General features: G+C 38.0%; 1 long non-coding RNA gene across 40 annotated transcripts in view; it reads left to right on the top strand.

The window, feature by feature from the left end:
* LOC110352930 (uncharacterized) overlaps positions 1 to 25,480 on the top strand; it is a 237,964-nt gene that overhangs the window by 77,305 nt on the left and 135,179 nt on the right. For 34 of the 40 annotated variants that reach the window (XR_011809464.1, XR_011809463.1, XR_011809480.1 and 31 more), the window contains 5 exons: positions 7,979 to 8,171; positions 10,175 to 10,233; positions 10,932 to 10,991; positions 21,821 to 21,908; positions 22,139 to 22,165. This is a non-coding gene — a long non-coding RNA (uncharacterized lncRNA). The remainder of the gene's footprint in view (positions 1 to 7,978; positions 8,172 to 10,174; positions 10,234 to 10,931; positions 10,992 to 21,820; positions 21,909 to 22,138; positions 22,166 to 25,480) is intronic. The other 6 variants (XR_011809489.1, XR_011809495.1, XR_011809498.1 and 3 more) reach the window with 2 other exon arrangements.

Here is a 25,480-nt window from a genome sequence, read left to right on the forward strand (position 1 = left end):
AGAATGTAATATTAAAGTAATACTGATCATCACAGAATAATATGGGCAACTTAGCTGTTAAAATTTCCTTCAGTTTTAAGTCCATCACTACAGTCCTGTGGCAGTTCTTCTGCAACCTGGAAGATACCTTGCCTGTAGCCAGCTACTGTTTACCCTATGTACTTGTGTAGTCTGAGAAGTGGAGAGAGGAGGCAGCTTCTATGAAGCAGACAGGTAGGAATTGACACTAATTGTTGAGTAATAGAGGTAACATGAAGTGTATTTTCCATTGCTAATATGGACTGTATGAAAGGAAACTGGGCACAACACTTAATGAATTTCAATTATATTTAATATCAGAGAGAATTTCTATGGCCTTCTTTCCTAATTTGTATAGCAGACTGCCAACAGAATCTGGTAATCTGAATTCGAGTTAGATCATATCAAGCGTCTTTCAGTGCTACTCTTAATGGTCCCAATGACATTTTCATACAATATTACCATATCTTGGGCATTAGGAATGGATTTTTTTTATCTTTTTTTTTTTCTTTTTTTATTTTTTTTTCCTCTCTGTGATTTCCTATTAATCACTCACAGGTGAGAACTTCTTGCCTCTGCTGTATTAGTGGTTTCTTTGTTGCTAAGTAAACTGTTTGCATACAAGAGGCAAGCAGGATCAGGTTCTCTTTGCAGGTGCCTGTTAATTTAAATACTGAAGTATGGTTTTGCTCTACGTTTTGCAAGTATAGGTCAAGTGGATTTCAGTGGAGCTCCCCACTGAAGGGCTGGAATGGAAAGGCCTTCCAGGAAGTTAAATGACCTTTTAAAGAAAACCACATTTAAAAACATAGTAATAAGTGAGCTACAGTAGGTAGCACAAATGCTCAATTCAGCAGCATTGTGCCTCTGAAGAAGCCAAGGTTCAGTTATAACTTGTGTATGCCACTTGTTTTCTGTCGAACTGTATACCCAAATCCCTAGTAGATCTGCTAGCCTGATTATTTATTTATTTATGTATTGAGCATATATATATGCTCAATACCTATATATATATATATATATATATATACCTATATATATATATATATATATATAGGTACGTGTGCAAACACTTCTTATCATGTAGTTGTCTGGTAGGGGTTGTGAATTTATATCAGTGATTTGCACAACAAAGTCAGGTGGGCACACATAGCCCTGTAAATATTGACAAGATGATATGTCCTTTGGTCTCCTGTGGTTTCACAGGAGGGTGCTGGATTAGGATTTTCTTTGCTTTTAATCTTTCTGAGTTCAGGACCTTCCTTTTCCTTTGAACATTAAGACCAAGTGGATCAGGGTCCCAGGACTTCATCTGTGACAACTATTTCTGTATATTTAGCTGAAATTACAACTTTTATTGTTTTACCTGCTCAACCAGATCCTTCCAGGATTAAAGATAAAACAAAAAGTGAAATTATCACTGTAAAGTTATGACATCCATAGTTCTATATGCAAAATCATATGCTGCTTTGGTTTTGCTTAATTAGATTTTTGCTTAATTAATTAGAATTTATTTGGGAGATATTTGTATCTTAATGAAGGTTTTGAAAAAATTAGTCTGTTTTAAGTTTGTAAGGGAATTTGAAGCAAGACAAACAATGTGATTTTGGGTTTTGTTGTTAACATTTCTCAACACTGTCCATGTTGTAAAACCCAACACATTCATTTGTACAATTTGGCCTTAGGGAATAGGGAGAGGTGGGGGATGGACAGTGGAGAATGCACTGCAAGAGTAGTAGAGCGTTGGATCATAGAGACTGTTGCAGAAGCTTGTGAATTTGGAAAAAGCCACGTGTCTGTTTAAAAAAAAAAAGTGGAAAGAATCTTGACTCGGATGGCTATAAACCATTTTTTAAATCCTTGAGCTACAAACTTCTCTCTACAACTTCCTGAGGAGGGGAAGTGGAGAGGGATGTGCTGATCTTTTTTCCCTGGTAACCAAAGACAGGACACGTGGGAATGGCACAAAGGTGCACCATGGAGATTCAGACTGGACATCAGGAAAAATGCATTTACTGTGAGGATGGTCAAACACTGGAACAGGCTTTCTAGAGAGGTGGTTAATGCCCCATAGCTGTCAGTGTTCAAGAGGCATCTGGATAATGCCCTCATTAATATGCTTTGACTTTTGGTTAGCCCTCAAATGGTCATGTGGTAGGACTATATGATCTTTGAAAATCATTTCCAACTGAACAATTCCTGTTCTGTTCTGTTCTGTTCTATTCTATTCTATTCTATTCTATTCTATTCTATTCTATTCTATTCTATCCTTTAGGGAAATAACAAGAAATCAGACCTCAGACAAAGAGTTAACTTTGGAACTTGCAATGAGTATGAGTTTGTATTAAGATACCTGAGTGTTGGCCCTACAGCTGAATGAATTATCTAGAGAAGGCTCTACAGAAAATACAATGCTTCCCTTTAGAACTCTTGTGTTACTTTTCATTGTGCCCCTAGCACTTGATTACTCTGGTGCCAGAGTATGCATTCATTTGTGATCCTGAAATTTGTACTTTCTTCCCTGTCTTCCGTTCTTGCTCTAGAAGAGAGTGAGATACATGCCAACCAAATGAGCTCCGAGTATGAAGAAAAGTTTTATCATAATTTCAGATTGAGTTAGAAAAATATCCATTAGTCACCCAACTTGTTTGAATTAACACAAGTAGGTGAAAAAAACACACCCAATTCAATTGTAGTGTTTTTAGTCTGGCTTAGATAAGGACTGTTTGACATGTGTTTGAGGCCCCACATGAAGCAGTAAGCACAACATTCCTGTGAATGGGCAGTGATGCACAACTTTAGGGCCAACAGACGAGCAATTTATCTGAAAGTTAAAACACAGCATGGCCATACTAGCCAGGAATTAGCAGGATAATTTTCAGCAGAAATTCTTTCCCTAGTTTGCACTGGGTGACAAGGTGACAGCGTCCAGTCATATTCTGCAAAAGAGTGATCTGAGTGCTACTCAAGTGTTGACTCTCTGCCTTGGGAAAGCTTTTAGAAAAAAAAACAAAAAAACATAAAGAGGAGTTTTTGCAGAGGAGTTGGAAGACAGCTCACATATTCAAGTCATATCTTCTAAGGGCAGAAGGGACCACAGTGAATGCTCTCTGGCCCTAGTGTAGCACAGAATTTTGAAGAATCATTACTGCTTCCCACATCTGTTATGTGATCCTGTAATAGCTCCTATTCCAATGCATATCCACAGACTGGATGGTTTTAACATACATCAAGTCGGCCAGTCAGCCAGATGTTTTGAGGTGCATAATGTAATTATTGATATGAAAATCAAAACAAGGTACCATATAAAGGCAGCCACTGTCAGACATTATGGATGAGACCATCAGTCTTGTTGCCTTAACAAACCATGTATTCATTATCGTAGCTCAGGGCATTTTTTTCTTTGCCAAAATTGGCTGATCTCTTAATGAATATTGCAAATCATAACCCAAATTATATGCCTTAAGCTGTCTCCATTTTTGATTTGCTGTGAAGAGTTCAGGAGCTTTATTTATGTCACTGCAAAGCAATCCCCTGATGGAGGAAAGTGAGACAGACATGCAATGAATGGACTGCAGAATTCTGTGTGAATAAGCAGTAATTCAACCCTCTAGTACAGAGCCATCTCCATGCTGTGTTTGGGCTTCGCCTTGGACTCTGTCTCCTGTGAGTTCCCTCACAGGAGGCATAGTGCTGGCTTTGATAGTGTTTTGATGAAGACTCAAGTTGTCATACCAAAGAGATTTAAGCTTGACTGCTAGTGCTGTATCTCAGCTCTATTAGTGTCAAAAATGGAAGGCCTGGGGGGAAGAAGTGAAAACATACAAATTTTACTCCTGAGCTGATCAAAAATTAGACTTTTTTTTTTTTTTTTTCATCTTATCTTCAGATAATACTGTTCTTTCTCTTTTGAAAGACCTTGGACTAACTTTGTGTTAAAAACATAAACAGAACAGAAGAAAAACCGCACAATAAAACTGTCAAATATATATATTTTTAAAGGTATTGAGATTTTCTTTTGGGTCTCAATTAAGTGATTTTCATTTTTCAATTGAAGTAGCTGTTTTATGCATATTTGACCTTTTTACAAAAAAAGCCATAATGTAATATTGACTATCTCCACTTTCAATAAAAAATAAAAATCCAGCAGAACAACTTTGAAAAGGAATTGTTAAAGGCAAATTAATCAGGCCAGAGTACAACTTTATCTGTACCATAACGTGCAGTAAGTCCAGTGGCAATTAGGAGTAGTATACGGGCACCTGTTAACATCTGTTTTCTGTGTATCATTTAATGTCCAAGCATGACAACCTCCTTGTAATATTGACCTTAAACTAAAGTCATTCAAGAAATAAGATAAGAACAATGAGTCACAGTAATTGCTTGGATCAAGCAGAGGACCAAGAACTCTTGGAGTTATTCACCTTCAGGGCATGTTTTACAGCCCAACTTCTTGAACAGATAATGAGGGAAAGTTGGGAAGTGTTGGCCTCTATGAGATGGGGAGATGTTGTGCAATGGGATGTTCTTCTGGTTCTTACATGTGGGTGGGGTTTTGTTGTTCTTTTTTTTTTTTATTGTTATGGATTGAGAGATGGGGAATTGTTTTTCCACTAGAAAAAGCAAAACAACTGCTTTCTGTGTAGAATGACCTTTTAGATTATGTGCATGAACCACAAACAAAAAGAACACAATGAAATGCTCCATGGGCAAGCATAGTGAGCTTGACTCACCACTATGTTGCTCCAGTTCTGCACCAAATCAGTTCAACTGAACAAAGATGGAGCTTTGCTACCCATACTATTTGAAGAGAAGAGGTCTCATACTGCTCTTCTGCAGAATCCTTCCAATTATACCAGAGGATTCTGGTTTGCAGAGAATAAGCACTGCTGATTCATTGTGGAAAGAGAATTATTGTCCGTGGGAATCCTTTTTTAACGGCTATATTGGCTGGATGTCACGAAGAATCAAGAAAGTACAGAAAATCTTGGCCCAGTTTAGTGAGATAGAGGATATATATGACATGAGATGTGTATTGTGTATATGACATGATGTGTCCTGACATGACTTGACATGTTTCAGGAAGAATGTTCTGTAAAATTAGACTAAACAAAAAGATCTGTGGAAGTTGCATTTCCTAGTTCACAATGACCTTCATAATATCAGAGAAGGTTTCAGCACTTTGACTGTTTTACAGAAAATACTTGCATCTATGTCAGTTCTAGGAAATAGGCCTTCTAATGGGTAGTGGCTGACATAACACATATGTCACACTTATCCTTGTTCGGATGTTTTGAGGCTTTCCTTTGAGTAGCTCTCTACCACAGAAATAAATCATCTCCTCATAGAGAGCAGACGAACAACAACATGTGAAAAGAGGATTTATGGCTGTGGCTGCCTTTCTAAATGCCTTAGGTGCCCTTGACTGTAGTTCGATAGTGCCTCCTAGAGGAATAGACTATAGGTATGAGTGCAGGAAGCTGTAGTATAGCTGATACGTTGAGGCAGTATGCATTGCCAATTGTGTGTTTACTAGTGTGTTGGCTGATTTCCTGTGCATATGTTGTGACTTGTGAGTATTTGATTCATTTAATGCAATGGAAATGCTCAGTACTTGGTCTCTGAACCAGTGTAGACTGTCTGTTGATATAAGATAGTGCTTTATTGTTTCTGGCTTGACTTTATTCTCCCATTGTAGATGATACATTAATAGGTGTAGGCCTTGCAGGTGAAACAGGAATCCTTGCTTTCCAGGAGATGGTGAATCTAGGTGATAATTATGCAATTCCCTGAAGGTATATCACAGAGGAGAATATTGACTGGCAGACTTGAATACATTGTAAACGCTTTAATCTTCAGTGAAGATAATGGCTTGCAAAACCCAGACTAATTTGTTTCTGGTGACTGACTCCAGTAGGCTGTATTCCTGAAAGCAAATCAAAATGTACACAGACTTTGTAAGCCATGGCTCATCTTGCAATCTGTAGATAGGTGGTTTTTCCAAAGCTTTTAACCTATATTGACACTGAGTTGACTTCAAGTTGGCTAGTGGGTAGTATAGAAAAGAATGTTGCATATTGATTTAATATAGGACAGAAAAGAATGAGTTTGGACACTTACCCAGACATTTGTTTTGGCACTTGGCATTCAGAGGGTATATTTCTGGCACCTGCATCAGACAGGCTGCTTTCTGTAATTTGCCTCATTCAAAGTGAATAGGACTGAGATTGTATGACCTGCCATAGCCCCAGGAAGTCCACTGGTTTGTGTAGACCATTAGACATGCCTGGGATGGGTTAAATCATTTCAGTGTGCTGCAAGGTTTTCAAACACTTTCTGAGAAAGACCCATTTCTGGATAAAAAAGCTTCCTTTTGGACACATCCCTTCTGTTTACAGCTGCTTCCTTCTTTGCTTCCCATCTGTGGTCATGTTGTCTGTTTGAAGTCATGTTTTTTCACTCTTCCTATTCTATGGTGAATGCTGGGTAGGACTATCAGGAAAGCAAATATTTCAGGCATCTTCCATCAATCTTTACTGTGACAAGTATTTATTTATTCTTTCTGAAAAGAAACTAGTCATTCTGGATAATGCTACAGTTCATTTGGCCTTCCTCTAATTTCATCATGCTCTTCCTGTTCATACTTCTCTGTGCCTTGTTTCCTCTGTGTTTGTCTGGGTTCCTTGCTCCTACTTATGACTCCAGTTCCTGTGGCAGCTCCTGGCTCTTTCACTGTCATTATGGTTATTCCCCCCTGGTATTAGGGGAAGGTGTTGTTTTCCTGTCTGCTCAGATTCAGAACAGGCATCTGGACCTTTATCATGCAATAAGCAGAAGCAGAAGTGCAAAGCAGAAACAAATTCAATGTAACCACACAGCTGAGTGTGTAATAGGAATTCTGCCAGTACAGGACCATCAGAACCTGATCAGAGATGCATGGTTGTTGTAGTAGTAATAAAGGCTACCCTTTTAGGATACACAATCAGAAAATATGTGTTGAAGGGGTTTATCCCTTATGTCTTGCTGGTCATCCCCTTGGATTGGGATGAGAGGTGCAGCTACAAGCCACTATTATATGGTCTTCAGGTATTATAGCTCTGATTTTATAGGCTTCTCTTCAAAAACAACAAAAACAAAAAGAACCCCACAACACATTTAAATATAAATAGAAGTTTCACCAGGAGTAGGAGGAGACAGACTACATAGGAAAAAAGTACAGGAACTTATGCACACATCTCTGTGCCAAGATGATATCTGATGGCAAAATTTTGAACCTGATGGAGATTTTGTATTTGTCAGTGAACTAGTTCAGCCTACATTCATGTGAAATTACAATTATGTGGTTATTTATTTATTTATTTATTTTTTAACCAAGTTATTAGTTATTACTGAAGCTGAAGGGAAGACTAGACTGATCTTTACATTGGCTAAGAAAAAAAACAACACGAACAAACAAACAAAAAATACCCACAAACATTTCTGTTGGTTATATCTGGTTAACAACTAGTTCTTTACAAGGTTTTGTGCAGGCAGAGAGTACTGTATTGGAGATGAGAAACAAAATTATAAACAAGATGGTATATGGCAAAAAGTAGAGCCCAAATGCATGTTCTACCTTATATGTATGAGCAAAACCCAACCAATATTGAGATTCTGTAGTGCATAAAACTTCCTGTGTGTGAAACCAAATGGGTTTGTAGCAGAAAGAGTTCTACTTCAGAGGATGTTGAAAATCTGCTCTCACTGGATATGGCAAAGTCCCAAGGGGTACTCCTCAAGCACTTCTAGGTCTCGGGGCAATCTCAGGATTCCACTGGAGCATCTTGTTACCCAATTTCTTTTTGGGAAAAAATACAACCAACTAAACACCAACTAAACAATGAAATGTTTTATTTATTTATTTATTTTAATTATTATTTTTATTTTTTTATTCGAGTGTTTTGAAATTTCCTTCTTCCAGGAAAATTTGAGATGTCTTGTTTAGAATGAAGACTAACTTGGAACCGTAGGAATTTCCTCCATGCAGAACAGAATGTTTGAGTGTTTATCAGCTTTTGGAGAACTGCGGCACTCTCTGACAATGGAAACTTTATGCCAGATCAATACATCAAAGACAAGAGAAACACATCACAAAGTTACTCAGAGCCTCTCCTGTACGCTTGGTATTCTTTGACAATTTGTGAAATTTTTGTACTATTTGTAGTTTTTTTTTCCTTTCCTAAAGCAAGTTAGTGAGTATACAATAGTTACCTTGTTATGGTATTTAAGCAGAAATGAGGTAGCTGAAACATATGCAAGTTAATAGGTGGCCAGAATTATACTCTAGTCTTGAGTTGACTTCCTCTATGTGCTTCTAAGTGTTCAGGAATAGATTAACTGATGCAAGTAGTTTATTCTATAATAGAAATATGCTTCTTATTGTCAGTAAAAATGGTTTTAAGAACAATTATGTGTACCTCCCCTTAAGCTCAGATAAGGCTTTAGGTAGTGACCTGAATATTTTCAGCAATATATATATATATTTATTATTCTCTGCAATTGCTTTGAGGATGCCATTTGACTGTGATTTTTGTATGCTGAAGTGTGTCTTAAGTCTGGATGGGAAGGTATAAGCTATACCTGTAAATCTGTAGCAACAGGAGTGGCAGAATATATTCCTTGAGTCTGTGCTGAAGACTTTGCTATGAGACTGGAAGTGACCTACTTACCCATCTTAGTCCTCTAACCATAGAATTTTCTATCACTGTTTTGAATGTAAAGAGCTAGTACTTTGAGTTCTACAAACTTTGCAGCACTGATTTTGAGGAACTGTCAATTGACCTACCTGCAGCCAGCTGAATGACTCATTTTGTTTTTATTAGATCATTTTCAATGATCTTTATGAAAAAATTCCATTGAAAATTTCCCCATTAAGAGGTGTTATAATTTTCTCAGACAGTATAACCATTGTCTTTATATATCTAATTGCAAATTTATCTTTAAAAGTCATGTTACCAGCTTCCATACAGTACCAATCATGTTTGATATTTGACTGCTGGCATTTTTAAAAAGCTGTAGACTTAAAAAGGGATGAAGGAGCCTCGAATAAGATACCGCAACTTTTACTTTATTTATGATCGCTGTCATGCACCTTTAGAAAGAATTGTGAGGTCTATTCATCTGTCTCTATGATTAAGTGATGAAGTGTGTCTGTGATCTGCTTGTACAGACTTGTATTTGTTACCAGAATTTATGCAGATAAAGTTTTGTGTTTTGAAGGTAAAGCTTTGTGTTTATGACTGATTTTTCTGGGAACAGGTACTTTCTCATATTGAAATAACTGGCTGAGAATAATAGTTTTCCCAGCATTAAACAAGATCATCAGTATCCAGGAAGATTTCCCTGGAAGTTTTTCAGCACTGCAGGGATGGAGAGGTCCCTTGGAAGCTCTTCCTGCTGATGCATAAGTGAGACTGCTGAGAGCTTTTTGCCATGTGTTTCTGTAACTTCCATAATCTCTAAATCACACTCGTGTGGTCAAAATATAGCTGACATGGAAGGGAGTGTTTGTGAGCTTGTGACTGGACTAGTTGCAGTTTCACAGAAGAAAACCAGCTTTGTCTCCCTAATCCTTCTGCTGGCAGGCAGGACATGAAAAATGAAGTTAAGACACTGTACCTATTTATTGCTTAATTTTTTCCCATAAATTCTAACCTTGTGGTTAAAAAAAAAAAAAAAAAATCCAGTAATTCTCAAATGTAAACAAGTAGAAAAATAATACTCCAGAAAGCAAGAGCTTGTAAGTATCCAAACCCTAAATATGTTAACACAGCTGCATGTCATGTGACCCACCACAGTTCTGACACAAAAATATGTGAAATGTTTGAAAATGTCCATAATATTGCAATTTTCTGATGATCTCCTAAGTGAACGAGCAATGCAACTGTTAAAAATCCAAACAGAATGAATGAAGAGTTGTGCTCAAATTATATAAACAACCCTTTTCCTTAGATAACATTAGAAGCTCCTACCAATACCCTCCCACAGTGCAAGCTAGAGCTCTTGTAATGCTCACTGAATGTATTACTCTGGCTCTGAGTGATCCAGCTGCATTTTAAGACATTTTTATGTTCTGTTTTTTTTTTTTTTTTTTTTTTTTTTTTTTTTTTTTTTTTAGGAGGTCAGTGTGCCATAGTTCAGTGAGAAGCACAGTGTCTTCAGATGGTGCTGAACAAGGTAGCCCTGATCAAGAAATATTATTGCATGGTATTGTAACTAGCCTAATTGCTGTTGCTGAATACACTAAGAGCTTGTTTATCTTTATTTGGTGTAGCTCAATGAGTGAAGCTGTTTGTGACACATGGCCAATGGCTGAAATTCTGTGCATTCCTGTTCTTATATTGCCTGCTGTAAACTATGACCCTAGCCATTTCTGTGGTAGGCAAAGCAGTGGTGAGAATACCGGTTGCACATGAGCAATTTGGAAATTGAAATTCATCATCAGTCAAGAAGCTAACTAATAAGTCTTGAATACTTAAAGTGAAGTGGAAGGTATGTTGAAAGTCACAAAAACATGGAAAAAGAAAAGAAAAACAATGACTTAGAGAAATATGAGAAATATAAGTGGAATTTACTCAGTCATAAATGTTATCTCTATGCCAGGTCTTCTTTCAAAGCCATAGTTTTTTGTTTTTTTTTTCATTTAGTTGCTGTTTAATAATAAACCTAACAAGCTTCTGCAAATATCTACTTGACCTACAGCAATAGATATTATAAAGGCTTCAACACTACAATGATAACTGCAGGACATTATCAGTTAATCCAAGACTCCCAGACCAAAGGAAAAAAAAAAGTATAAGAGAAATTAAAATGTCTTCAGTATTTTAAAAAATAACACTATTTTCATTTTTTCTTTATTTTCTACTGCTTGATAGCATTGCTTAAAAAAGCAACAAGGGGAAGGAAAGCATGCTTCAATCCAAACCAAAAAGAAAGTAAGTAGAAAGGTTATTTCTTAGTTAATCCAGTTCCCCATTTTTTAAAAGGTATTTTGTGAAGAAAACTTTTTTAATTCATAAAATTCCTAGCAGTTGTACTTCCAACCTGTGATGCTGAAAGTAGGCTGTCACCTCCTTGTTATTTGTTACATTCAAAGATGATGTTGTCAGAATACATGTTTGGGCTGTTTGTGCTGGCTTTAGACTGGTTCCTCTTTTCCTAAAACTTGCAGATATTTTGGGATCATGACCCCAATCCCAATTTACCAAATATTTTTGAATTTTGTGTTCCTCATTCAGGAAGAAGAAAAATAGGAAAAGTTGGGCAAGTATTTTGCATATGATCAATTTTCATAGAATCACAGAATGGCTTAGGTTGGAAGGGACTTTAAAGATCATCTAATTCCAATGCCTCTGCCATAGGCAGGGATACCACCCACTAGATCAGGTAGCTCAAAACCCCATCCAGCCTGGCCTTAAGCACTTTCAGGGATGCGGCATCCATGACTTCTCTGGGCAACCTGTTCCAATGCCTCACCACCCTTTGAGCGATATATTTCCTCCTAACATCTAATCTAAATCTATCTGCTTTTAATTTAAAACCCTTACCCCTTGTCCTATCACTGTGGTCCCTGACAAAGAGTTTCTCTCCAGCTTTTCTGTAGGCATACTTTGTGTAACGAAGACTGCTGTAAGGTCTTCTTGCAGCCTTCTCTTCTCCAGGCTTGCCCTTATTCTCTTCTGACACTCACAATATGTAAAGCATGATTTGGAATTAAAACTTCAACCAACTCAGGTATATACCTATATTCATTAAATTAGAATGTATGTCTTTTGGGGCAGGGACTGCTCTGATTCATCCAGTTACTTAGCAAGTATGAGTGATTACTATTACCTGGCAACATTAGGCAATGCTTTTATGTCACATTAGAAATCATTGCTTCTGCTAAATATATTAACAATATATTTCCCTACTGCTCTCACTGTCATTATGACACCTCAGTAGATGTATAATGGTTGCTAAACAAAAGGGCCATTCCTTCACAAACCATTGTGAATTCAGACACTAGAAATCACATTTTGGTTTGTCTTGCAGCAACCTTGTGCTACTAGCAGCAACATGCAGAAAAAGGCATATATTGTGGAAATGAAGAGGAATGGCCTGAAGGCTGCTGTATACTAAGATTTTCTCCATGGCTTTTTTGTTAATCAGACAGCTGGTCTCCCAAGCCGAGATGCCTTGAAGCTTCACATATATAAGCATTTTCAAGTGTGTACATTACCATGAGTATATATGTGATAGTATCCAATAATTTGTATATTTACATGAGTATATATATGATAGCATCTAAGAATTTTTATTTATAAAAGGGTGGCATTACATTTACCAGACTTATTTATTTATTTATTTTGCATTTCTTGATGTCAGGATATTGATGGTTTTCTGTCTTATAGGTGAGTGCAAATCTTGTAGTGCCTAGACAATGAGAGAAAAATCTGTAGTGTCCAAAAAAAAAAAAAAAAAGTCATTTTTGGCATTATGAAATTCATTTGGCACAACTTAATCCTTATATAATAGAAAATTTCTCTGCTCCAAAGATTTAGATCTCTCAGAACAGTACATGAACAATTAGCAGCAGTGAGGTCTACCACAATGTGATTTCACTTGTTCCTCTTCACACTTTTCACCTCCAAGGAACTGTCTGTGGGACTCGTAACCTCTCTGCTAGCTCAGTGTGATAATATCTAGGCTTTAAAGATCACAGAATCACAGAATTGTCTAGGTTGGAAGAGACCTCAAGATCACTGAGTCCAACCTCTGACCTAACACTAACAAGTCCTCCACTAAACCATATCACTAAGCTTTACATCTAAATGTCTTTCAAAGACCTCCAGGGATGGTGACTTCACCACTTCCCTGGGTAGCCCATGACAATGCCTAACAACCCTCTCAGTAAAGAAGTTCTTCCTAATATCCAACCTATTATCTTCCTAATATCCAAGATATCTTAGTCTTGGTGCTGAACCCTTAAGCACCACATTTGAAGGGAACTGGTTCCAATGCAAGAGGTGGAAACCTACCTCAAAATCCTCCAGTACCTAAACAAAGTTGAATCAGAGTTCAAGTCAATGCTCTGTCTGATCAAGGCAGGAGTTTGAGTCCTTAACTCCACATATGAATGTACAAGCAATTATTCTTCAGATCACTCCAAAATGGAACCAAGTCCATTAAGCCACTTTATGGAAACTACTTCAATAATAGTTGAGAGTCAATGAACAGTAGAGGAAGAATGATTCTACAACCTGATGTTAATGGCACTCACTTGGGAAGCTGGGACAAACCCTGTTATAGTAAACATTGTGTGGAATAAACTTCTTCAGTATAAAAAAGGAGTGAAATGTATATTAAGTCACAGAGAAAAACCCTTTTGCAACAACTTCGTAAATGTTGCCCTATATTTGCTTGCCTTTTATGCTTGCATTTGCCAAATATTTACATTTGCCAAAAATGTTTCCTCTTGAGACATATGGAACATTTCATGTTAAAGGAAGTACAGTGGGCTGGGTGGGGATGGTAGTGGTTTTGGTGTGGAAACCTGGAAAAATTGTGAATTCGGTTCAGTTTGAACCAACATTCTTTTTCAACTGTTTGCCTTGGCAGCCGAACTGAAAAACTAGTTATTTGCACAGCCCTAAGCCCTCCTTTGCAGTTGGACCCCTGCGTTTTACTAGGAAAATTGTAGCATAGTCCCTGGAGCTGTTCATCTATGGCACAGAGTCATGAAATGGAAGTCCCACTAAAAGTTAGGAGTGTCTGAAGCTTTCGGAAATGCAGGAGCTCTAAAGTGGGATTAAAAGATGGTATCCACAGTATGTATACTACTGGACTTTCCAAAGACACTATTGTTTTCATAGATTCCATCTGTCACTTGCTTGACTAAAAGATATCTCTGATGAACATCTTTATGGGAAATATTAGAAAGAGAAGAGTTCTTGACTTGTGTGCATTGTTAGCTGGGAACAGAGACATTCCTTTCTCTAACTTTTTCATTCCATGATGTAATGAGAACATTTTAAACCAGGACAAACAAATTACAAGTGCCAAACTTTTTCCTAAATGCTGCTTATGATCAAACATACCCATCCATGCTTTTAAATACCTCATAATTAAACATGCATAAATGGAGACTTAATTTGAACATGTAAATTAATCACATGTTGTAACAATTGAAATTCATAACTGAACATCCATTAGCAGACAACGCTGTTCCTCATTCTTTTGTTTGCATGTTTATAGTAATCACGCAATAGGATTTATGGTGCATGTCACCCTTTGAAAATTAATTCTGAATCAACATAAGAGATGTGTTCCCATTTCTATTGTATAGCTTTGCTTTATGAATGCAAATAATTGCAAATTAAGCCCCAGATGTCTAAAGAGCAGCAGGAGTGACCATTTATTTGATGTATGATGCACATCATGTCATTTCTGTGTCACTCCTCAAGGGGTTAAATGAGTTTCATGGCTTGGGCATTTTAAGAAAATAATAAACAGTGCAGCTCATCCAAAAAACAGCTGCTGTTTTTTTTTTTTTTTTAAAAAAAAGAAGACAAAGATATTTAAAACATGTTTTCAATTGCCTGCTAAGAAAATAAGTTTACATAAGAGAAACCTCTTTTCCTCCTGAAAAATCATGATTTTACCTTCTGCAGCAATTTAGGAAAAGCCAACATTTATCCATGTACTTAGCAACTAAAGAAATGAATTGCTGCGGTGGGCTACATTAAACATAGATGGATCAGAATTAGGTCAGTGGAGAAAACACAGACTGTACCCTTCAGAGCTAGGCATGCATCCACATTACCTTAAAGATGTTTATGTAATGAATGTCTGTGTTTGCCTGCATATTTCAGTGCATGTACACGATAGACCATGAAACTTTTTGTAACAAGCATTTGTGTAAGAAACATCCCCAGCATGTTTTCATTTTCATTGAACAACAACACTTCTATTGATAGGGATAGAGTTTACTTGACTCTCTTGGTGTCAGATTTCACTGCAGGGCTCACTATTCATCCTCTAAATGTGGAGCCTGGTCAGTATAGGCACTCCCTTAACTTTACAGGGTGTTAGATCAGGTCTTGGAATTCCTCTCCATCAGCTAGTGCTTACTCAGTCGACAATACTACATTTAGCTTTCTCACCTATGCAGCTGAAGTTCTTCACAACCGAACCTCTTCACAACCAAACCTCTGCCTGGGTTTTTATAAAGACATCTTGGTGCTCAATGTCCTGCTTTCTAATGTGCTACACAGCTGTCTCGTGCTCTTGGCTTCATGCCATCTTCATGTTACACCGCCCAGTAGGTCAACCGCTTCCACTCTGTTGTTTTGTTAATGCCTTTTATAGAACCACTTTTTTATAGTGTTACTTACAGGAAATGCCTTTCCTGTAACACCTCTGAATCATTTACAGCCTAAAATGTTGCTATATGCATCTCAGGCTTAAAGGATCCTGTCTTGCCCTATTCTGTGTAGTAACATCACAGGATATGTAGACCATGCATTGACTTGCGACAAAATTAAAAAGGATTTTTTAAAAGAAAATCCTTTCATCTTCTGGCATGTGACTACTAACTTTGATGGGAAACACCTAGACAGATCAGAACTTGGACTGATTAGTTATCAACCTTGAGCCTAGATAATGAGGGGAACTATACGGGTGCAGTGTACTAAGTGTGAAGATAGGAAAGTGTAAAAATTCAGCAAAATTGCTTTGTGATAATTAGTGGAAAGGAGGTCACAGTGTGTCTTTCTGTCCTACGCAAGCCTCTTATTTATTATTGTGGCATAACAGCATATGGCTCTGAGTTTTTAGTGGACTAATACCATTTCTCAGTTGTTTTTGCTTTCTCTTTTCTCACAGTAAGATGCAACTTAAATTCCTAAACTCAAAACCCCCAAAAATTCAACCCACAAGCCCCAGTGGTATTTGGAGTTTATGTATTCTTTAACCAAAGGCCTTTGCATAACCAGATACTGGTACATTCTTTAGTGAAATTCTTGAAACTTTGGGCTTAACCACTACTTCTTACACTGAGGTGCTTGAAAACATGTCAACTATGTAGCTGTACTGGAGGGCTGTGCAGAGGGGGTATGTCCTTTTTCTCAAAGTGACTGACGGGTGTCAAGCTCCAGACCAAGTCAAGGTCCTGGCTCCAGCTTGAACAGTCTCAGTGATGTCAGAATTTTGGAATTTATATTTAAATATTTTTGTTATTATCATTATTACAGAGAAAAGCTGAATATTTGGCATGAATGAATCTAGTACAGAGATATCTGCTGGAATAAGCAAAGAACTTTAAAGCTTAGTGAGTTGGAAATTGCCTCATTCATTTTTTTTCATAGGTTATTAATTCTGAAGTCCTTGTGCTGCCTGCAGCAGTGGACTTGGGTGTGGACAGGAGAAGTTCACCAAATTGTGGGCAAAGAGGCTTGATTTCTGAAAGAACAAAAAGGAGCAATACAGCAAAATCCTTGTTGGAAGGAGAGATATAAAAGTGCTTACATAGACTTGAGAGAGACAGAAACACACAAAGGGTTTACAAGGCTGTAGTTAAAATGAAGTAGGATTTAGAAATGTATTTAGGAAAAATAATCCTGAAAAGGAAAAGAACAATCTCCCCTTCCACCCAAAATCAAAAAAGAACACTATTAAAATGTTCTTAAAGTATTTGGTTTCTTTTAATAACACTCATGATACATTGGGCAGTCCAACATGATTCTGTGTGTATTGGCAAAGCATAGTAGCCTTTTGGATACTTAATCTTCATCCAAGTGTGTTTCAGAACTATGTGTGATAAACCTCATTTGTTAAATACGGGAGATTGATCTACTCTATAACATAACAGTTGTGTTTCACATAATTAACCCAAATAATGTAACAGTAGCAGGTTTCCTGTCTCTTAGTTGACTTGCTCCATTTTTCTCCAAAGTGTGATGTTAATGAGAAATTCTGTTATCAGGACCCTTTTACTGAAATATTTCTAAAACACTGTAATTGCTTTTCCTTTAAAATCCTCTATATAATCCGCATTGCCGTTCAGTTTACTATGGGACACTAGTGAGAGCACACAGAAATAAAATCCAAGGTTAGGCCTTTCTTGCCCAGATTTGACAATGTTCTTGTTCAGATATCTTGAATGGGGAACATGATCAAGAAGCACAGAGCTCAACTGCCAGAGTCTAGAGCAAGCTAATCTGGCACTGCTGTTTGGGGCAGTGGATCCTTTGTGGTGTTAGGCATAGCACATGATCTCAGTCTCCCTTTCTGTTACATAGGGAGATGAGAATAATTTCATTCCTATTTGACACAATATGTGTATTTTCTACAGGCAGATGAAATGTTATGGAAATAGCCTTACTAAGGACTGTTCAAAATCAGAACGTATCCATCATTCATTATTTACTTATTTATTAACTTATTTATTAATTTTTGTTTTTATCTTTATTTTTACTTTTACTGTTACTCTTTTATTTTATTTTATTTTATTTTTATTTTTATTTATTTTAGTGAAGGAACTCAGTTCATAATTGAAGACACCAAAACATTTAAAGGTTGGATTTGTCTTCTGGAGAGTATTCTGAATTTCAAGAAAACTGCCCCCCCACTGTTTCATTATGAGAAATATTCTAAAGGCTTTCCAAAAGTTTTGTCTTTATGCAGAACCACAGTCTGTTTATTTCTTCATGCCAAAGATGAGGTTTGGCAGAGGATTGTCCTATACCCTTGCCAAAAGCTCTCCTAAGAGCATACTCAGTTAGTTTATATTACTACTTTTGAAAAAGGAAACATTAAAGAAACCATATTTTTAATAAAGTATAAAGGTCTTCTGAAGGCTGAAAATGCCTCCCTCTTGCCCCACCTCACTGCAAAGGGCTAGGGGAAGTGAAAGGAAAAAGGAGTCCTACAGTCAGAAGAGCTGCCTCTGTGTGAGGCCTGAGAGCTAGGACAGCTTCACTCTAACCCTCGTTTCCCTGCAAGCTCTTGTTTTCAAAAATTGTTTCTAAGTCTGGTTGTCTAAGTCAAGACAACCATGGCTTCATTTTCAGCAAGTCTGGGCACTCTCAACACCTGTTTTTGCTGTGACTGTTCAAGGGAAGAAGGACTTAGGATACCTCCTGCCAGCTTCCCATCCTACTGCAAGTGCACTTGGAGGGCAGGGAGGGGAGCACCCAGTGCCTTGGCCTTTCCCTCTGTCAACTTTGTGACCATATAAACACAACTGCATCTGCTCTGCAGCCTCACAGAAAGGTCACAAAGCCAGAGGAAAGCCATGGCTGTTGTATGACTAACTTGCATTTTCTTGCTCTTAAAGTAGTATAACCTCTAGCTGGTGTCTAGGACCTTTCTCCATTACCTAATGTGTCACGTCAGTCATATTCTTTAACTCTTGACTTAATAATGGACATTATCCTACATATTGGGGAAAGAGAGACTTCAGATGTCTTTCTAACCATGCAGTAGAAAGAACTGCCGCTTACCAAAGTGTTTAATTTTAGTGCATGGTTTTATTTTTTTTTATTTTTACTTCTAAATGTTCAAGTCTGAGATAATATGCAGTTAAAATATGGAAGACTATTGTCATGGAAATGCCTGATTCTGTAGCTATATTATGTGCAGTGAGAGAGCATTTCAGGTGATTGTAAAACACTTGTGTATTGTAAATTGAGAAAAAAGTGGATGTGTTTATCTATCCATCCATCTCTCTGAACTCAGACCGTATTTTTAGAAACAGATGTTATAGCCTTCATCCAGCTCAACATCTCTCTGCTCCAGCAGTTGTCCTTTCAGTCCATTCATTGTCCATGGTCATGGGTCATTATGCATGTGCCTGTGCTGGTCAGCTATCAAAAAGAACTCAGCTAAAATATGGAAGACACTATTTTCCATTTGAATTCCCAACACTAAAATGGTATCATTTACTTTTGAAAGATTTCTTTTTAAAAAAAACATTAAACTACCACATCCAGAATTTCTTGTTCAACCACAAAGCCTTTTCCTCCTAGAGATCAGTATAGTTCAGCAGCTGAATACCTCAATGTCAGGGATGCATATGCAAAATCGCCAGAATCTGGAACATACCGATATGTTGGAATAAAATTTCAGTCCCCAGTCTTGAATGGATGGGATCCTTTTTTCTGTAAGCATTATGTGGCTTGGAGATTTGTCAGAGTTGCACCAATGTGGGTCAAACTGCATGGTCAGGGCCTTTAAGGCTTCGTCAGGAAAGTTACAATCTGAGGTTCAAAGCATTTCTACTATAATATGAAAATTAAACCATGCTGCACATTCTTAAAGTATTCAAAAAGGGGGTTAGTTTATTATCTGCAATTATCTTCTATACTGGTGTTTCTGGAGAGAATAAACATGGAAAGCTCCGTGTGTAGATCCTCCTGTCACAACTTTGCACTGATAACTCAGATGGCAATTTCAACTGTATGAAGTTCAACAACGCCAAGTGCCAGGTCCTGCACCTGGGGCGCAATAACCCCAATCAGAGCTACAGACTAGGAGAGGAATGGTTGGAAAGCTGCCTGGTGGAGAAGGACCTGGGAGTATTGGTTGATCGTTGGCTGAATATGAGCCAGCAGTGTGCTCAGGTGGCCAAGAAAGCCAACGGCATCCTGGCTTGTATCAGAAGCAGTGTGGCCAGCAGGGCTAGGGAAGTGATTGTCCCCCTGTACTTGGCTCTGGTGAGGCCGCACCTCGAGTACTGTGTTCAGTTTTGGGCCCCTCGCTACAAGAAAGACATTGAGGTGCTTGAGCGAGTCCAGAGAAGGGCGACGAAGTTGGTGAGGGGTCTGGAGAACAAGTCCTACGAGGAGCAGCTGAGGGAGCTGGGCTTGTTCAGCCTGGAGAAGAGGAGGTTCAGGGGCGACCTTATCGCTCTCTACAGATACCTCAAAGGAGGCTGTAGTGAGGTGGGGGTTGGTCTATTCTCCCACGTGCCTGGTGACAGGACGAGGGGGAATGGGCTAAAGTTGCGCCAGGGGAGTTTTAGGTTGGATGTTAGGAAGAACTTCTTTACTGAAAGGGTTGTTAGACATTGGAATGGGCTGCCCAGGGAAGTGGTGGAATCACCGTCCCTGGAGGTCTTTAAAAGATGTTTAGATGTAGAGCTTAGTGATATGGTTTAGTGGAGGACTTGTTAGTGTTAGGTCAGAGGTTGGACTTGATGATCGTGAGGTCTCTTCCAACCTAGAAATTCTGTGATTCTGTGATTCTGTAATCTTTGAAGATCTTCATCCTTTTTTATGCCGCAAATGGATATTTTGTTTTGTTAACCTGATGAAGGATTCAATGCAATCTGCTGAGGGAATCAATGTATTCTGTAGACTCAAAGAGAAGGGACTGTTTATTTGTGCATTCTGACCTCCTGAATATTACAGCCAAAAATACTGCTCTTTCACATTTGCATTGAGCCCAATTCCTTGTATGTTTGATTAAAGTGTTACCTGCAAATGCAAACTTGTGAGCACAATTTATTCTCCAGCCTTCATTTTGAAAAACTCTGATTCCCTGAGCCCAGAATGACTAAAGTCTTGTTTGCTATGGCTTTGGATTGTCTGGTTTTCTAACAAGGCACAAGCTCCAACTGGAGCTTTTCCAGTAGCTGGGAAATTCATAACTGCTCACTATTAGTGGATTCTCTGAAGGCCTAGTAGGGTATGTTCATGCTGAAGCCTTTCATTTATTGGAAACAGTATTAAGGTCAGCCTATTTACCCATCCAACTATTTTCCTACATCTTGGTAGGAATGCAATTATGTTTGAGGGGTCTGCTTTTATCAGATATGGTGGGAATTGGTGATTGTGTCCAAAAATTATTTAAGAGGTAATATGCATGTGATCAGTCATGTAAGCAACACTTGACTATGTAAGTGTTGTTTCCCTAGGAAATCTGGCACCTGTACTGCCAGAGATATCTGAACCCCTGTGGATTTTTATTGTTCTATTCCTACTGTTCAGTAGAGAAGGAGAGATAGGAGAGGTTCATCTGATGTAAAACAGCATTCCTAGAGGATATTAGCAATTACCAATGGGCTAATTTCCTTCTGACATTCTGCCAGTTCCTGGGATTGCTTTTCATCATGGTGGTCTTTAAAAAAAAAAAAAGTGCATACATACAACTGCCCTGCCAGATGAGAAATGAGAGTCAGTAAATTGTTTCATTTTTGTCATTTTTTCAAAGTCCTTTGTCATGTCATCAGCCAATAGGCAGGATGCAAGTGAGATATTGAGGCTCTATTTATCTTCACTTCTGTTTCCATTTGCTATATATGAAAATGATCCTAGATTTTGTTACAATAATACTTTTCATTCAGAAATTTGGACCTCCTCTGATGTAAGCCCCAAACATTTCCATTTCTATGTGCAATAAGTTAATGCCTATGTAATTATGAAGTGGTGCCAGCTTCTAACCACACTGTCTTACCTAGCCTAGTCCTTTGGAAATGTTTTGCTTGCAACAACTTCATATACTAAACATGTTTGTTTAATAAAAATGTTGTTATGATAACTATAAACAACATATTTGTGACATGACTAATGTTTTCATGAAGTTGCTTTCATTTTCACAGGTCACTGCTTCCTTTTCCAGCTTCACAAACAGTTTCCTCAATCATCTGGGCACCAAGTTGGTGCCTCAGCACTTGGATCTGTGTCCTATGATTTTGATCTTCTTTTCAGAGTGTTCTCTCATTTGTCCCTGTCCATGTGCTGTTTTTCTGACACTTCTTTCTTCTTGTGCCACTTTATGACAGCTTTTCCCCATGATGTGCTGTTAAAAGAGGTGAGATATCCAGAAAAAAATGGAAAAAAGAAGTAGCTGACCAATAAGCTACCTAGAAAGTAAGTAATTTTTTTTCTTATTTAGTACGGGTGTATGTTTAGCTATGTTACAATCTACATTCATGGCTTTCTGTACAACACAGGGCGCATTTTGTAAATGAGCTTAAACACTATAAAATTGTAATTATTCATGAATTGTCTTTTATTGCTAATGACATACTAGCAGAGTTTGATATACCAATTATAAGAATAAAGTTCATCTGAGGTAACAGAGTTTTTTCCTTTCTCAGGCATCCAGCCTGGATCTCAGCTATGAAGTAAGTACCTCTACCACATCTCATTACCAAAATAGCAACCTTCTTAATCCTTTGCTGTGAAGAACAAAGGTTTGATTCAGTCTCTGGAGCAGAAATAGGATCTTATTAATGCACTGGCAACTAAAGTGTTGTTATTTTTGTTAGAAAAGAGAGAAACAGGAATTTGCTGATATATGTTAGATTAAGGGCTTTTATTATTTTGAGATTAATCGGATTGTTAGTTAGGCCTTTTGAACAGCAGTTGAAAATCTACAAAATATCTTTTAATTTAGCATTCTGGATGAGTTCAGGAGCTGCTTCTTCAGCTTCTATTCTTTGCATCTGTTCTGAAAGAGTCACTTAGGATGCCAATTAAATGCTGTATTGCTTACTCTGCAAGTGGTGGAACTAGGAGGAAAGTTCTGCCACTCTTGACAAGAGTACTGGTCTTGCTGGGCTCCATTCACTTGCCATCCATTGGATCAGAGCTTAGACCCAAGGCACCGGTGAGATACCTGGTGCTTGGCTTTTGAGGATCAGAAGAGAACTGTGCATCAGCTGAGTGTCCATGCATGAAATCTTGTTTGAAATGTTAGACCTCTGATGGTGTTTATGGAGTCTCTTTCTTTTGAAAGATTTGCTGCCATGTAGTGTTGAGCTGCACTGGACTGTGGAATTTGGGATCCCTGTGGAGTAGGCTCTCTATGCCTCTGGCAGCTCTTCAGGATAAAGTTGAAATCAGGATTGCAGAGGAGCCAGAGGAATTCCACTTGGTGAATTAAATGTTCTTGAATTTGAGGACCTGGAAAAGGGTGAAGAAAGGATCTGGGTGAGCTCCCAAATTGGTATGAATGACTGGCATAGAAGGTATTGCTTAGAGCAAAAATAAATGCAGTGTAACTGATCCGCTGAGACCAGCAAACCATTTCTGGAAATGACTGGTGCTTGATAATTCTTAGTGATAGGCAAATGCCACACTCCAAAATACGTGTGGTCCATTGTGCAATTCTGTGTGGGTGTGGATCTTTGCAGGTTATTGGCCTATGCCCTTTGGCATAAAATGTGTTTGTCTAAGTCTTAGTATGTAGAACTTTGGGTGTTTATCTTCATGTGTATGAGAAAGGTTCAGGGTTAAGCGAGGAACTATCGCAGAAGCTGAGGTCAGCAGAAGTGTTCTGGCTAACTATTCCCAGGGCTGAGTAGTAGACCAGTAAGATGGCATTTTCAGTGAACCTCAGTTTGCTGCTTCTGTTCCTTATGGTTAGGATAAATCTCATGTTTGGTCTCCAGGAGATATGACAAAGATATGTGATGGAATCTGTAGGCTGAGACTTGTGGCTGGACTGTGTGCACTTTTATTTGTGTGCTGGATGAGATTTCTAGGCAATTGTGTGTTGTATTAATTGATATTTTATCCTGATTATTTATATCCCCAGAATGTTTTAAGTATCAAATTTTGATAAAACAGGAATGCTTCAAGTGCCAGTAGGATACAGGCCAAGCCTCTTCTCTGTTATACCACTGTAAAGCTGGAATAATTCTATTGACTTCTGAGTGGCAGTGGTAATACAGAAAGCAGAACTGGACCTGAGAGATGAAGCAGAGAGTGTGCGTGTGTGTGCGCCTTGGGCAGTGAAACAGCTGACTGAAAAAAACAGCTCATACACTGCTCCCATTTTCCCTTGATGGTTTCCAGCTGTCCTCTTATCCCTGGCATACGAAATGACACTAATTAAGTACAGCTTATAAAAATAAGTGGGAAGCAGTGTGCTTTACCCACCTTATAGTGCTGTACATAAACAATGTGCTACGTACAATAAACTGCAATTGCAGATGCTGAGCAACACTGTGGTTATTAAGCCGGGAGATGAGTAAAGAGAAAGTTCCTTTGGCAAAGCAGTCATAGGCAGGATGGCTTCTCAGACTGTACAATGGAAGAAGGTATGATCGCATGAAGGAAATCAATGTGTATTGCACCCGAAACACAACTGAGAGTATTACAGACGTCATTTTTTGTTCATGTTGGGTCTTTTAGTATTAAATGAAGCAGAAGAAAGGAAGGAGCTAAAGAAGAGAGTAAAAGAAGAAGGGAGCATTCTTATTTTGCCCAACCAGTAAGCATGTATTTGTAGGATAATAACATCTTGTTTGTTGTTGCTGTTTTGCATTTTTGCACACTTTTTCATTAGGGATTGTAGATGACTACCTCAGAGAATTTGGAAAATAAGTAAAATGTATTTGAAGAGTATGTAAACCTAGATTTTCCTCTGAGTGTGCTGTCACAATGTGAAATTGAATGAGTTATATTCTATGCTGCTGCAGCAAGACATGGACAGGTTGCTAGGAAAGTATTATCAGGAACTAGTTGAAATCAAGAGATGCAGAAGGAAACACATTATTCAAGGCATGAAAATCACTGTCTTAACTCCATTGCCAGTCCCAAAGGTTAGTAAGAGTTTGCTGAATTGGATGAATTGCTGCAGGCTCTGTCTAAAGTAAAGTGGAAACTGAAAATTCAAATTTAAGTGACTATTAGAGACTTTGTGGAAAAAGTTATGCAAAAGTTGGCTGCAGTTATGATGGAAGGTGCAAAGGAGAGGATGTTGCAAGGTTGGTGTTGCCTGACTAGAAGTGTTGTATAAACCTAGAGAAATTATCCATATGACTTTTAGAAAAAGTATTAACAGCAGTTACAAATAAGGACTCTTACAAATATGGACAACTATAATACTGGAAAACCAATGTTTGCTTACTAAGACATGATATTATTTGGTAAATGAATGGCCTTTTTGGGTCCAAGTTAGGTGAATTACAACAACAATAAAGTTACATTATGACTGGAAACTCTTTTTTCCTGGATGTGTGTAGACAGTGGAGGAGAAAACAGAAAAAAGTAAAAAACTTCTTTGGAAAGGGGAGTAGGGGTGGGAACTCTTGTGTTGTACGAATGTACTGTTTTACCATTAAGTTTGGGTGCAAACAGATCAGAAGTGCTGCAGTTTTTCAAGTGGGTAGTTTCCACTTAATCTAGTGCATTAACGTCACTAGCCACTGGGTGGAGGTGGCAGACAAACTTCCTATTAGGTGTTTTACTATAAAAAGAATGGGTGAGAAAGTAGCCCAAGATCTAGAAAAGTAACTAAGAGACATGGTGGAACTGCATGTCAGGCTGGGTCTGGCAGTTGAAGTGGACAAGTTTCAGAAGTAAAGCAGTTTTTAGTTCTCATTTGGCTTTGTACTTTAGAAAGATAAAACAAAAGATTTGTAGGCATTGTAGAAAAAACATTTCTATCAAAGCACCTGATGTTTAGCTCTAGGAAATCTGATGCTGCAGCT

Source organism: Anas platyrhynchos, chromosome 5 (assembly GCF_047663525.1).
Source record: "Anas platyrhynchos isolate ZD024472 breed Pekin duck chromosome 5, IASCAAS_PekinDuck_T2T, whole genome shotgun sequence".
NCBI lineage: Eukaryota > Metazoa > Chordata > Aves > Anseriformes > Anatidae > Anas > Anas platyrhynchos.